Genomic DNA, 17,050 nt, shown 5'->3' on the forward strand with positions numbered 1-17,050 from the left:
TTCACATCAATAGGGGCTTTGCAAAACTTAGTGGCATTCGCTAAATAGCATTTGTGCTTCACTAGGTAAAACCCATCTTACAGGCTACAAACTCAGCCAATTCCTCTCCATTTTCGTTTTTTATTTTTGAGAAAAATTGCCACACCGCTTCGGCCTCTCATATCAATTAAGCTATACATTCCACTTTGCAACATCTCCTTTATATGATCTGGACTTTTCTCCTTTGCACCCACTGTGCTTTTCAAAACCTATATATTTTAAACATATTAAATTAAATCTGAAAAAAAATCACACAGAAAACACTTACAGACAGGTCACAAATACACAGTTATTAATCTAAGCTAAAACATAACAAACAAAACAAATAATAAACCAAAATACATATGTATATTGTATACATAAAAACAACAACAATAAGAACAAAACATAAAGAACAACGTAAACATAATACAATTTCGTCCGCATTTTTCCCCGTCCATTTTTGCTGACCGCGTGCTTCCCTCGACTCGAACGAAATAAAAGCACAACACTACAACTCGAGTAATTCGCATGTCTTCGGCTTTGCCAAATTGTTCATGGGTATGTTTGAGTATGATCGGACATGTGTGCAAAAAATTCAACCAAACCAACTCAGTGACTCGGGCGCAACGTGTTCGATCGGGTTCCGCACCTCTCTGTTTACGATCTAGTATCGAGTATTGGGTATGCTTCGAACTTGAGTAGGCATGGGTATGGGTATGCAAACATGTGACGGCTTTGGGTATCTAAATGGGTATGGGTATGCGAATGAGTGTCGGCATTTGGGTATGCAATTAGGTATGGGTATGAGTATGAGCATGGGTATCGGCTTTGGGTATCTAAATGGGTATGGGAATGAGCTTGAGTGCCTGTGCTTAACAAGGGTGCGACAGAGCGCGCAATAGCGAGCACTTTTAGTTTTACACTAAAATGTGTACATATGTATATGAAAGAAATAGTATGTATTGTACAGGTGAAGAAGTATAACTTTTAGCGTAAATAAAATTTACAACTATAGTTTCGTCAATAATTTTAAATAAACCTAAAAATTAACTTCTAGAAATAAGTTAATAATAATAAGTTTCTTTCGTTTAATTTACTTAAAAAATGAAGTCAGTAAAATGTTTAAAGCATAAGTTAATTTTTAAAATGCAAAAATAATATTTATATTTATAACACGTTTTATTTTCAAAATAAAGTCATTCATATATTTTCAATTATTATTTCTTTGTCATACAATTTATTTTGCCATTCAATAATAATTTTAATACCAACTAACTAACAAGAGTACAAAAAAAAAAACATACGCGTACACTATACGCTTGCAAGCCAGCATAACCAAACGCAGGCAACCATGCGCACAGCAATACTAATACCCATACCTATACCCATTTAGATACCCAAAACCGATACCCATGCTCATACCCATACCCATACCTGTTCGTGTGAACAAAATGAGTAAGCATCAAATCAAGTCAGCCTGCCGGTTCGATCAAAGCTCGTGTTTGAACAAAAACAAACGAACACAACAGTCATGAACACAAACTGGCAATGTGTTCGAACTGAGCGTTCGAACCGAGCGCTCAGTTCGAACGGTCCGCTCCTGTCGCTTCACCAAAGCGAAAAAATCATAACGGGTTCGAGTCAGTGTTAGGGTATGATCGAACATTTCATACCCGTTGCAGTTCTCTGCTCAGTACACTGCGCCACGGAAGCCCACGTCTGATTGGACGCCAATTTGTTATATAATATGTTAACACAATTTTGTATTTAATCAAGTTATTCAAGTTTTAATCAAACAGCAACATTTATTATTTGAATATCTTCGCTATTTACTGTCCGATCGGAATGAAATTTTCAGCAAAAATCACTTTTCTCTTCGTCTGAAATCTTTAGCTTTTAAATTGTACTTATAATTTGGATATGAAATTTTCTATGTTCTAAACAACGATTTGGTTTTTTTATGGAAAATAAAATAGGCAATAGTTTTAATTTGTCAATGAGTTACTTCACTAACTGAATGTACATTCATTATTTTGCAAAGCATAAAAATTTTTATTATATTGTAGAGACCGGATATCCCAGAGTACAACACTGTCATTAAAAACCTAAAACTTTTCAAAGGTATTAATGATTAACCCTATATCACCTAAGACAGTCTACAGACGGTCATCACTAAAACCCAATTATATCTGAATCTAAACGTTCTTGCGCTCTAGCCGTCAAATATGATTTTCGACAATTTCGTCACTAATTGATAGATGCAAGCGTTTTGAGTCTCAGTTTTTGTAAAAGCATTCGTAAAAATTACTTGGAAATTATGTGACTGTTTACAATATAAAAAGTACTTAACAGAAGTTCAATTGAGTCGGGAATTTTTTTTGGTAATATGTTTATAGTTGTTTTGTAATAAATAATTATAAATATGATTTAGAAACTAAGATTTTTCTTTAAGTTACGCCATTTGTGATGACCGTCTGTGGACGGTCTTAGTGGTGTAGAAAGAAAAGCCCGACGTTTCATGTTTGAGGAACATTTGTTAATTGAATTGGTTTTACATTAAAATGTCTTAAGCAAGCTAAGGGCTTGCTGCGGGTACGCTGGCAGCGGAGCAGCCGTTTTGGGTTTTATATATAAAAGAGAGAATGTTATGTGCACACAAAGCCGACTTGGCACTTATGCTGCCCATTACATTCTTGTGCGATCATATTACTTTGCTCTTTGAATATGCTTGGGACTTATGTTTATGTAGTCACTGCAACAAAGTGTTACAGTGTGTATTCGATACGTGTGCATACTACAGTGGCTTAGGTGAAAAAAAATTTCCCCACTTGCAATATGTTTGTTCACGATAAATCGGAACAGGTAGAGCCTGCGATAAAGGCAATAAATTCAAACTTTATTTGAAAGTAATATGGTATCCGAGTAATAGAAAAAGAAAAGCCGTTATGAAAGCAGTTCAGCCAGTGGAAAGTGTGAGATTCGATGAAATAAACCAATTTTTTGAATAATGATAAAAAAAACTATGAAAAAGTAGGATACCACATACATTTTTTTTCTCGAAATCAAAAAAAAACTGCTTCAACTAAAATATATGTGTATGATTAACTTGTATTATTTTTTACCCGTTTTGGGCAAGGAATTGAGCATTAACTTTAACGTAAAACGTTTATTTATATTTAAATTTAATTTTAATATTTTCTAAGACTTGACTTGCACCATATGTGTATTTATTTATATATCAAAGTCCCTTCTTTTTACAGATGACATCTATAATCAAATCAAAATATAATATAAAAAATATAAAGCTGATATTTCAAAAAGTTGACTACGTTTCATTTTACTTTGATATTTTCACAGTGACAAATTAAACCATAGCGTTCCACACATTAACCGCAAAGAAACTCAATCTAACTAAATATTTAGCTTAATACATTTTATGTTATATTATAGTCTCATACGGCAGATCTTATTGGCAAGATGCTAATAAACGCTGCCAATGATTTTAACATTGATGAATCCAAATGCAATAGCTTGACAACAGACAATGCCAATATGATGGCGGTGTCACGTCTGTTTGTTGGCAAAAACCGGCACATTTCTTGTTTGGTGTATACAATAAATTTATTAGTAGATGATGCTCTAACGCAAATAGGACCCTTATGTCCAATTGCTGACGGAATCGACAATGGACAATGGAATGCCATGGATTAGAGAAAAGTCGATGTAAATATTGATTCATCAACTTGTTTTTGCAATTTTTAAGTCATTGATGATTTTTAAAACATCGATATCGATTTTTTTCAGCCTTACATTGTTATCACACGTTGTGAAATAAGCAAGCTTGCATTTTAAAAGCGTAATATTATAAGCGTGATTTTAACGCAGAGGTGTCCAAACTCACACAATGAAAGATTTGCGCTTGTGTGCGAAGCAGCGAAACCCGAAGGCAACGTGACGTTTTACTGCTTTACACTGAAAAAATAAAGTGCGTGCGATACAAACATAAAACAAATTAAATCGATGCGCAGCATATATGTGTGTATTGTATCGTCGATATTGGCATGCCGAAAAGAAGAAAGCATAGGTTAGGATTTTTACCTCATTCCGAATTTATTTTGCATAACTCACCCAAATCGATGTATCCTTTGTATTCTTTAATCCGTAAGAGATCTGATACGTGCTGATCGGTTAATTTGTTGCGACTTTTACTTAATATTATTTTCAAAATGGAAAACGCAACCTCACAATTGTATGTTGTACCAAACATTGAGTATAGTCTACCAATCTCTTTTTTAAGACAATAATATTTATTATCGAGTTCTCGCCAGAAATGCTCTCTAAGTTTAGCGAAGTTTTATCAATTTTATTGTTGTCAGGATTTTTGAATTCTTCCTTGTCAGCTATAAATATTAAAAAATGTCTTGCCTGCATCTCTAAAACTTTTAAATCTCTCTCCCTCCCCTTTGTTTCATCATAACCCCCGTGGCAAAGTTGGTAGTGCCTTTGAATTACGTCAAGGGTAAATCGACATGCAACGTAATGGCACAATAAACATTGAGCATTACCATCCATATTCTCAATGAAAAATAATTTATTTTCCCAATTGAGATCAAACATTTTTTTCGGTGTAGTAAAAAATCGTGCGCTCTATGATCTGTCCTCATTGAATTTAGCACAGCGACTGACTGTAGTGCTGGAACCAACATCGATGTAATATCGATACATCGATGTTTCCAAAAATATTTCGATCGTCGATGTTTTTTTTACGATGTTCGATGTTTTCTTTACTTTCCCATCACTGATCAAAAAAACGCGCAAAAGCTAGGTAAGTTAAGACTAAAAATTCATTTTTAATTAATAAAACTTATAAAATATATCTATTATTTGAAGGATATTGGTTAGATGTTGGATATTGGTGTTGGCAGTGATTGAAATGGACAGATTTTTGAAAGATTCTAATGGCAAAGGTAATTATAATATTTCAGATGCAGCGTTATTTGTGTGTCTGTGTGTACGTATATTTTCATTACATATAAATGTGTTCTTGTATGCAGATTCCAATAATGTGAATCCAATTGACGTGGAACCCGAGGAAGGAATCCCTAGCAAACGGACAAGGTATGAGCAGTCTGTGTGGAACTATTTTAGTAAGTCTACTGACGGCAAGTCTGCTAAATGTATGAAATGTGGAAAAATGTACCAAACAAGCGGCAATACCACCAATTTGTCTGGTCATCTGAAGCGCATGCATCCTGCTTTGACTGTTAGTGAACTGCCAAAGGCTTCAGGCTCTATTTTGTCGTTCCTTGAGAAAAAATACGAAACATCGTCAAATAGAAAAAAGACTCTTGACAGTGCACTGACTTATTACATCAGCTCTGACCTGCGACCATTTTCAGTAGTTGAAAACAAGGGCTTTCGTCATTTTGTCAACATGCTTGATCCACGCTACGAGTTACCTTCTCGTACAACATTGCGAAACGTATGCATGACAAATCTTTTCAACGACATGAAAACAAAACTAATTGTTATTCTTGAAGATATCAAGTATTGCGCTGTAACCACCGATTGCTGAATTATCTTTTGTTTTGTTTTAATTTGTTTTAATTTCTTTTGTTTATACAACCTTTGAAACCGTTGTGACACTATTAAATTGGCAAAATGAAATGTGAACATTTTTGGAATTTATTTTAATTAAATGAAACTTTCCAAAAACCCATTAGAAAAGGTCGATGTATCGATACATCGATGTTCGCCCCCCAAAAACATCGAAACATCGATGTGGGCAAACATCGATGTATTTCCAGCACTAACTGACTGCGCGTTTGACTTTTGAGCTTCAGCCGAACACATGAGTCGTGAGAGAAAATTCAGCCGAGCACGCGCATCGTGCGAGAGCAAGTTGCCGAGCGTTCTATTTATAGAATACACATATTCTCTCTCTCTATACATGTGTCGGCTGCGACGCCGGCAGAGTTTGGTTTGCCAACCACGCGTGGCTGCCTTTTCAAGTTTTGGACATCGCTGTTTTAACGGCATCAAAAACTTTAGAAAATATAATTTTGGTGGTGGCGCTTAGAGTTTGTGAAGCCTGTGATAAATAATGGATAGATCTCTGTTAGGTTAATAGTTTTTAAAAACGGTTAAACGTGAATGTATGTGTGCCCATAAATAAAATTTGTTTTCTTTTTGTAATATACGCGTCGAAAAAGATCAATAATTTGGACTACAATGCGGAAGAGGAAGTGAAAATATCAGATGACGAACTTGTAGAGAAACAGCCAAGAAGGAAAAAGGATACTTCTGTCGCGTGGAGACATTTCAGGAAATGTAAAAACTCAAATAAATTAGTTTGCAATTGGTGCGGTCGGAAATTAAAATCTGAAGGCAATACCACTAAGGAAATAAAAAATATTGTGAATTTTACTATGGACCTGAAATAAAGTGCTGTTCTTGTTTACAGACTTATTATTCGTAGTAAAGTTCAAGAATGTTAAAATTTTTTTGACTTAAATTAGGATTCGCGATTATGATTACAGACCAACGCCGGCAAAATTGTGAATCTAAAGCGAGCCTCAGACGAGGACACTTTTTGCTAAAAAGCCGTCGGTGTCGCGTAAATACACAATATTTTAAAACATTTTTTTTAAGAAGGACACGTCCTATTCCATCGGTTTTTTCGTCGGTCAACTCAAGCCACTATAATGCATACAGATAATGATAGAGTGTTGCCATATTTTATGAGAAATTAACCGATGGCATTTCTATGTGAAAACCGATTCGAATAATGTGATTGGCAAAGATTACCGTCGGGGAAAAAGTGTCGGTTAAAAAGTCCCCGTCTGACGCCCGCTTAAAACAGTGGTCTCCAAACTCACACATTAAACGTTTCAACGCGTTGCGCTTGTGTGCGAAGCAGCGAAACACGAAGGCAACGTGAGTTTTTTCAGCTTTGCATTGAAAAAATAAAATTCGTGCGATACAAAAATGAATCAAATTAAATCGCAGCATAACATGTTTACGTTAGGCAAAGTTAGGTTTTTAAACGTTTACTTTGCATAGCTTACCCAAATCGATCTCTTCATTGTATTCCTTAATACGTAACAGATTTAATATGTGTTGGTCGGTTATTTTGTTACGACTTTTACTTAACATTATTTTTAAAGTTGAGAACACCACCTCACAATTATATGTTGTGGCAAACATTGAATTGAGGCTGCAAATTTCATATTTAAGGTAATAATATTAGTTATCAAGATCTTTCCTAAAATGTTCGCAATTTTTTAAAGGAATTTCGAAATCATATCGTAATTCTCTCAGTTCGCCATAGATCTCTGACTTATGTTCCTGGACATCTCATAAAATGGGAAGTCACGCAGATCTATCAACTTCTTAATGCGACTTATGTCTTGAATTTATATTATTAAAGCCCCCCGTGGCAAGATTCGGAATGCCTTTTAAGAATATAAACAGTAAAGTGAGATGCAACGTAATGAAACAGTAAACATTCAGCATTACCATCCATATTCTCAATGAAAAATAGTTAATTTTCCCAATTAAAATTAAACATTTTTAAGGTGTAGTAAACAGCAATAAAGCAACACTTCGGCTGACTTTCACAAATCGGCCGAGGAAATTAGGCCTGCGATTGCCGAATTCCTTTGCAGTAAAAATGAGTAAACAAAATACAAAATGTAATTGTTATTATTTATTTATGGGAATTTATGGAGTCGAGCAGATTTTCCTGAAACTTTTGGTTTTGTTCCAGCATTTTTTATAGAAAATCGCGAAACTCCTTCCGCCGCTGCTCTCGAGACTCCACTTTTCTTTTTTGAATTTCGAGCCGCTCCCTTTGTAAGTTCAGTCGCTCCCTCTGCATTTCCGCCCGCTCATTCTGCTTTTCAGCACGCTCCCGAGCAATCTGAAGCAGCTCCGATTGGTAGTCCTGTTTCCTCTAAATATTCAATGAAATCTGCAATTGTTGCGTGATGAGTACATAAATAAGGTTATAATAAGTTCAATTACAAATACTTACTCGTGTTTGTTAGTCGCGGGATGTCGATATCGTAAACTCGCAAGCCGCCCAAAATGCTGTGGACTTTTTCGTAAGAAGCCCACGAAGACGCGCCACCAATCAGCCCAATTTTTACTTTCTCTGCCCTGCAAATACAAAGAATAATTATTATAGATTTTGTTAACTTAAAATATTCTATATTACTTGTATTTCCTAGTGAGGTTGCCTAGTTTTGTCCGGACATCTGGCCATGTGCCACTAAAGCCGGCGCACTGGAGCTTTTCTGCCATTTCCATGTATACATGGGAGTTTTTCCTTGTGCCCCTCAAATCTCCAATGCACTCACCCCAGAGGTCCACAACTATCTCGTCCAACTCTACAGACCACTTCACCCGCTTCGCAGTTGATTTGTTGGTAGCTTTTTATTAAAATAAACGGATTATTATACAAATAAATTTTATATCATATTTTTACTTACATGACGCGGCCATTTCGAATTTCTTATTCGTCTTTTTTGCCGTTCATTTTGGTTGACATTGTTTACATTTTCGTAGCGAATAACAAATTTCCAGTGTTGCATTTGTAAAATAACGTCCTAAAACTGATTGGGATAGGATCATCAATAATAGATGTTGGAACGAATGACAAAATTTCGGCACGGGTAATACTATGGGACAATCACGAAAATTGATGGTAGATGGTAGATGTTGCTCAGTGTGAGTTGACTATAAGCATTAAAGTAAAAAAAAATATTTTTAGCTTTTTTCTTTTTTTAAATTTTTTTTTCGCTTTTTTTATTTTTTATTTTAGAATTTAAAACTACATGTTTGATACTTTGACGACGGGCGTGTATATTTATTTAATTTTATTTATGAAGTGTAACCCAGGAACCCAAACTGAATAGGTCTGCTTGTGGCAAGTCGGCGACTCTAACCATTACGCCACTCGGCCTAAGATTTCTCGCCTAACAATAATGTACCAATTGAATCAAATTTTAAAGTGCGAACGATCAGCGGCCAGTTGACGCAGGCAGAATTATTACAAAACTAACAACAAAACGTCAAGAAATGACAACAACATCATGGACAACTCTAGGGACAATCAAGCAGAGGGACATTCAGAACCACATAGTTGTTTTTGTTGTGCACATATCATATGGAAGTGTGTGAGCTTACACATTAGTAGGCTCCTTGTGCACATTGACAAATTACACAAACAATTGTTCACATTTCGTTTTCCGTCCCTTTCGATCCTTTTATAACAAAAACAATTTTACAATTTTTCTTTTCATTTTCTGACATGTCGCCGAGCTCAGCAACAACAATTTTATAGACATAGTCGCTTAACCGAATGTAATTTGTTGTTGCCTTACTGTTTCGTGTACACTAAAAACCAGGGACCGTAATCATTATAAGTTATATTATAAAAATTACTTGGTAATGATTCTATTTAAATTTTTTATGCTTTTCATCAATGATAATCATTATTTTTGAGTAATTTAATTAAATTTACACCATAATCAATATTTTTGATATATTTTTATTAAATATAATCATTACTTTTGATCAAAAAAAAAAAAATAAAAAAAAAATTATCATTTTTTTTTTTTATCAAAAAATGATGATCATAAATGATTTTTATTTTTTTAGCTCAAAATAAAACTCAATACGAATTCTGTATACGACTTTTCGCCAATATTATTGCATACCCTTATAAAGAAAATACAAAGTTAATCCCCAGTACTAATTTTTCTTTTCCAATAGTTACTTTTAAAAATTAATTAATTCATAAATTCGATTTTGTTTTGAATTAAAAAAAAATTATTTTTATTTTATTTCCGGATTTGATATCAGATTTCATGTAACGCTTATTTATTATTTAATTTTACAAAAAGCAATTTCGCCAATGACTCGTAAGCCAGATTACATCTCTGATCTGTAAGCATCATTTTGAGGACCGAAAATGATCTTTCAACACTCACTTGTGTTGCAGGAACCGAGTGCACCACTTTGGCCAGCTGGTATAAATTTGGATACACAAACCGTTTTTCCTCCCAATACTCCATAATATTGGAGGTCAAGCAAATTGGCTTTGGGCTATAGTTGTCGATTTCAGCGTATCCCTTCTTAATTTGGTCATTTGGCTCATAATCATCAGTTTCATCTTCTAAAGTGACCTCAATGGTTTTTAAGAATTCGTTCAACAGAGAGCAGGTGTTTAAGCTTTGCGAAAGCAATGCATTCTCTGCCTCGAACGATGCTAATGCGTTTAAATTATTTGAGCCATGCTGTGCTATTGAACTGTTCTGAAATGTATATACTTATTAAAATATTTCATGTTATATATGAATAAAACAAATACTAACGAGTTCTTTTAAATTAAATATATCCTTAAAAAAAATCTGCTTTAGTTTTGCTCTAGCGAGCAGTTGGCTTATTGGGTTTTCCACCAATACTCGTCTTATTCGTGGGTCCAAGTAAAAGCTGCAAAAAATTTCATCGCACCCTAATAGACTCTCTTCCCTTTTACGGATGCACTGGCTCAAAGCTTGTCTTTCAGTGTTATTTGCTGCATCTACAGTGAGCTTCAGCTCCAACCATAGCATATAAAAGTCACCCGTGAACAGTTGAGTGCTTTGCAGCTTTTCTGTGGCAAGGGACGCCGGTTCCAGGGTATTAACAAGTCTTTTTACATTACCCCACTCAGCTGCAGTTAGTCTCAATGAATTTTTTAGGTGCCTTTCGCAAAAGTCCTCAAATTGTTGCAGCTTGCTCAACATAGTGTAAGTTGAATTCCAACGAGTTGCAGTATCTAAAACTGGTTGTTGCCATGACTCTTCCATTTTCAAATACCTACATAATATATGATATTTAAAAAATTGTTTAATATTAATAAATCATGTATGGAATTACTATTAAATCCACATCCTCTGCACCTTCTTCTTTGTCATCATCTTCCACATCGCGACAATTTAGGAGATCCACTGCCTTGACCATGTTTCGACCATTATCCGTCGTGATGGTATAAATTTGTTCCTTTTTTTAGTTGAAGTCATTTAATATGGACTTTCTTTCAGAGCAGGGATTTAGGGTTGTGTGCGATGTTTTTAGCACCGTGATAGATGAATTGGACATTTACACCAAGAATTCCGCGGTTACATCTTGTAGCCGTGTCCATTTTTAGACAGAGGATTCTGTTTTTTAAAGTTTCGGCTATTTCGCATTTTATTTGGCTGTATTTTTCCTCGACTAAACTCAGTACATTTCTGGACGTTATAACGGGCATATCTAAGCCACTAAAAATTTGAGTTGTCTTAAAGCCTTTTGAGTCTAGTACAGCCAACGGAACTTTTGCAGCGGTCACCAGGTCGATACAGGCATTTTTCACCTCATCTTGCCCCATTACAGACCAAAACTTCGTTTTTTTCTTCAGGCACTTCGTCATTCTTATTTTGCAGGCACTTCATTAAATTCACTTAAGTGACTCGCTTTTAAGTGGCGCTTTAGAGTGCAAACATAGTTGCCACTGAAAGTCCGTTTGCAAATTTTACACTCCGAAACATTATTTTCCACGTGGTATGTAAAGTAGTTGCGCAGAATACAATTATGCTTGCAACCCATCACGAAACAAAATTAAGAATAATCACCAAAAAATTTGTATCAATGCATTAACACTCGCGGCATAAGATAAGCGTTTCTAAAAATAGATAGAAGTAATGCATGAGCGTAGTCAAGAGCAGCCTAACTACGAATCTTCGTAGTCCCTCCTCGTGTACGTCTCTGAGTAACTTTGTTGTTGATACATAACAGTATCCGTAATCCGTAAATTACTGTTGAGTTTTATTTTGAGCTAAAAAAATAAAAATCACTTTGATCATAAAAAAAATAAAAATCAGTTGTGATCATCATTTTTGATTTTTATTTTTTTTGATCAAAAATAATGATTATTTTTGTTTTTTTTTTATCAAAAAGATAATTTTTCACTTTTTCCTTTTTTATCAAATATAATGATCATGGTGTAAGTTTTATTATATAACTCAAAAATAATTATTATCATTGAAAAAAACGTAAAAAATCAATATTTTAAAAATCATGGCGGAAATGCAGAGATTTGAAAATTATAAAGATTTTGGTGTGAAAAATTTTTTTCTAGGACAATTATAAGTTGGTGTTTTTTTTTTTATTAAAAAAAAAAAAATCATTATTTACGGTCCCTGCTGAAAACAAAAAGCATACTTTGTTGTGAATCGACTTAAAATCTATTCTATTCGCATTTTTTCATTTCAAAAAAGTACAGTGATCTACTGGGCTTGTTTTAACGAATATGTGCGTAACAGGCAGAATGGGGCTTGGAAGACCCTATAAAGTATATATATTCTTGAACAGCATCAATAGCCAAGTCGATATAGCAATATCCGTCTGTATGAGCACCTAGATCTCAGAGACTATAAGAGCTAGAGACACCAAACTTGGTATGTAGGTTCCTCTATATTGCAAGCAGATCAAGTTTGTTTTTTGAATCGGACCACTATATCATATAGCGCCCATAGGAGCAATCGGTCAAAAATCAAGTTTTTTGTTTAATAAGATATCGTAATCTACGCTGTCCAAAGTTGGTTCAAATCGGACCACTATTTCATATAGCTGTCTTTGGACCGATTGGGCGAAAATCAAGTCTTAGTATTAAAATCTTTTTTCCATTATTAGTTTTTGCAAAAACGGGGTCTCCGACAGTTGAGTATGCTCGACTGTAGCACCGGCCCACTAGTTTTAACTTAAAGAAACATGTTCCTATTTTTTTTCCAGTGTACACATTGAAACAAAAAAAAATTTAAATTACATGTGTGCGTGCGATTTATTTTATTTGTATTGGTGCGGGCACATCCATAAGGCAGCTTCCCAGTAAAACTTGGCTCCTATCGAAATTTACTTCAAACCACTCCTCAAGTAACGTAAGAGCAGTTGCTAAACCTGACGTCTTCCATTCGCTATTATACAGGGGTGAAACGCTGAAAGAAGGGTAGCATTGCAAGGTAGTTTGGCAGGGCTTCTGTTATGGCTCTGTTAACGCCCATTTCCCTTTCCAACGCCCATTTCCAAAAACAACGTTAAAGAAGGCGCTCTTGTAGAAGGCAGAAGAGCAGGCCTGCGGCGTTCGCTACAGCAATAACACAACCAGAAGGCATTGCTCTGGAAGGTATTTTGAATGCATTACAATGCAATGAAGCAAGAATGCATTCAATAGCAATAATTGTTCATAAAAATTCAATTGGTTTTGTATTAAAAATATGTATAAATGTTTATTAAATATAATAGGGAAACCAATCTTAAACAAAGATGAAAACAAATTAATATGTTGATGATGTCGTCGTTGCCGTTATTGTTGTTGTCTTCGCCGTTATTGTTGTTGTTGCTGTCATAATTGTTGTTGTTTTGGATGGTATTGTTGTTTTTGCCTTTGTGCACATCATTCTTCTTTCCCTTGTTTTCTTGCTTTGCAACGGAGCTTTACACACTTTGTTTTTCGACTTCGAAAATGCAACTCTCACATCCTTTTTGTAGTCGTCAAACTCATAACCAGTTTTTTTTGTAGCTTCTGAAATAAAAATCAGTATATTAACACAATCTCTTGAACGAAATAATTACTTGTTAAAAGTAAATACTTACCGTAGAGAGCGGTGTTGAGCGCATGAAATGAATTTAATCCGACTTTGGAAAATGATCCTCAGTAGTTCATTTCCATGGTTAGAGACACACCAAAAACTCTCCCAAAGGTTCCAATTATTCCTTTAGGCATAAGAATGAACCTCAAAATTTCAACCTGAAAAATTAATTTTTTTTTTTAATAAATCAATAGAGAATCTGTTTTATAGTAGACTTACATATTTGTCTTGATTCTCCTCAATTTTTTTTATTTATCTCGTGGAGTGCGGCGAGATTTTTTAGCGGGAACTCGACATTGGAAGCCCCACGTGAATTTTCGGCCAATTTTCTCACAATTGCTAACATTGTGGCCATGTGTCCTTCCAAGTTATCTATCCGGGCATTTAGGCGATCGAGCTTGTTGTTAACAACATTAAACTTCTTCTCCATATCGGTGTTGTTGACATTAAATGTGCGATCCATTTTACGTATTCTGTTAAGTTGAATTAAAAATAGTTATTCTTAATAAGGGCATTATAAAAAAATATAAAAAACATAAATAGACAAACCATGAGACATTTTACGTGATACTTGGTGAAATTGGCCGAAGGACAAATACTAGATCAAACGATAAACGAGAAAAAAATTATATAAACAGTCCTACAATTCAATTTAATTCTTACTTACCTTGTGTTCAATATTTTAAAAATTATCGCTTGTATTATAAATTATTTATATTTTTATTTGAATAATTTATGGTAAGTTATATTTATTATTTTGTTATTTTTTTAATTCAATTATTGGTAAATATCTATTATACGGTTCTCATCTCAAAAAAAAAAAAAAAAAACCCACAAATAGGGGGTGATTTATGATGAATTTATCAGCAAAAATTAGATTGGGGACTCACTTGGTTTATTTTTAAAAAATCTTTGAAGTTTTCATACAAAATTAAATTTTGCATGGTTGTATCACTAAGCAAATAACCTATAGAGAAGTCATCCCATACAACTGAAAGTGTCTTAGCTAAAAGCATGACGGGGCGTCCACTGGGTAATTTTTCGGTGGACGCGTCGTTTGAGGGAAATTATATAATATAATAATACTTAAAAAAAACAATATCAGAATATCTTACTCAGTTTACAAGTTATTTATTAATTTCATCAAACTGCTCAAATTCCCCATAGTGCTTTTTTAGCGCGCAAGCAGCGCGCGTCGAAAAGTCATACAAAATGAGAATATTCATCTCTCGCCCTCTTTGCACATACGTGTCCTTATGTAGCCAGACAGAGAGAGATGTATTTTGGGCGCGCAAGCTCATCTCTATGTATGCGTGCATCTTACAATAAGTGTGTGCATATGTATGGGCTGCTGAGAGAATTGACAACATCGCTTTGTTTATAAGTTGCTTCCCTTTAAAATTTGTATGTAAGCTCTAATACCCTGTACAAATCAATTTTTTAATGAAGAAATTTCAAGGGCAAATAAATATTTAAAATTATAAAAACAACACATCGCATATTTTTTATTATCTAAATTTATAAAATTATAAGATTTACGATGTTTTTCTTTATAAAATATTAAAGACAATTATTTTTTATAGCTAAAGGGTATTTCATAGCACGCATGTTTTGTGTTTTGCTTGCTGTGCCAGCAACGAGCTCAGCCAGCCAACTGAATCGAAACCAAAAATAATTTCCCTCAAACGACGCGTCCACCGAAAAATTACCCAGTGGACGCCCCGTCATGCTTTTAGATGAGACACTTTCAGTTGTATGGGATGACTTCTCTATAGGTTATTTGCTTAGTGGTTGTATTGTGCATTTTGTCACTACTTTGTCCGTTTACCAACACTACTTTTGTAAGCTAATTTGGGTAAGTACCTAATTTTGACGCGCCCGCGTTTTCCAACACTATATATAACGGAATCGTGCAGAAAGCTATAATTTTGTTAAAATGTCGTGCACAGGTTGTAATATTACTGCGAGGGAGTTTCTTAGACTCAGTGAAAGTGAGTTGTTTGACTTCTTGCGGAGTCACAACGTAATACTCAGTGAAAAGATTTGCCCGAAGTGTGCTGCGGTGTGCCGATTGGCTTCACGTGAGGGATCGTCGTTTTTCTTCAGCTGCCGTACGTACGTTACACAGCATGCGGGAAGCAACAAGAAAAAAGTTCAGTGCAATTTTAAGCAAACAGTGCGTGCTAACACCTTCTTCGCGGGATCGAGGATGAGCATCGATGATATCTGCTCCTTCATTGTTTGGGACACTGTTCGCACGAAAAGTGAAACAGAATTCTTGGGAACAGATATGCGATGGAGCAATCAGTCTGTTATAGACTTCAGGAGCTTCATGAGAGAAGTGTACATCGATTGGAGCATTTCTAATAGTCGTCCTACTATCGGAGGCCGGGAAAAATAGTAGAGATAGACGAGGCAAAAGAAAGTATAACTGTGGACGACTGGTTGGAGGCCAGTGGGTGTTTGGAGGAATCGAGAGAGGAACTCGCGATTTCTTTATCCTGCCAGTTGAGAGTCGTGACAAGGAGACATTGCTCAACATTATAAAGGAGCACATTGCCGATGGGACTACCATCATATCCGACTGCTGGAAAGCATACAACTGTTTGGAAGATGAAGGATATAAACACCAAACAGTTAACCACTCCAAGAATTTTGTGGACCCAGGAACCGGAGCTCATACCCAAAACATCGAGCGACTGTGGCGAGACATGAGAGGCGACATCCCCCACTATGGACGGAAGAAGACCCACTATCTCGGATACCTGGCCAAGTTTAAGTTTCAGAAGAAATTTAAAAATGTCACGGATAGGATCCATGAGGTGTTTATGGCCATTGGAAGGCTTTACGACCCTTCCAAAGAGGTGGTAATAAATGAAGATGTCCATTTTGATGAGGTGAGTTGTATTGGTGTTAAAAAAGCGCCGCAGGCAAAAATTTTTTTTAAAAAAATCGCGCGATTTTTTTTTTTTAAATTTTTGCTTACGGCTCATATATTTTATTTCTTCATAGGAAGACGATGGTGACGATTTTGACGCTGATGACGTAGATCCTGCAAATATTTAAGCTGCAGATGCCCAAGAAGCCACATGCTTCGACCACTAAGGGGAGCAACTATATTTCAAACAGAAACATGCTGTTCACTAATTTCATTTTAGTTTATTTCAGTGAAGACGACAAGTCCCTGATGACCCTGATGACGATGATGACCCTGATGACCATGATGGCCAGCACCTAGTGGCCCTTTTCAGGGCCAGCAATTAGTGTGAAAAGAGATTAAATATTTTTCAATTTAAATTTAAGGCAACATTTAAACACCAGTTCGAAGTAGTGTTGGTAAACGGTTATAAATC

This window comes from Drosophila innubila, chromosome X (genome assembly GCF_004354385.1).
Source record: "Drosophila innubila isolate TH190305 chromosome X, UK_Dinn_1.0, whole genome shotgun sequence".
Taxonomy (NCBI): Eukaryota; Metazoa; Arthropoda; class Insecta; order Diptera; family Drosophilidae; genus Drosophila; species Drosophila innubila.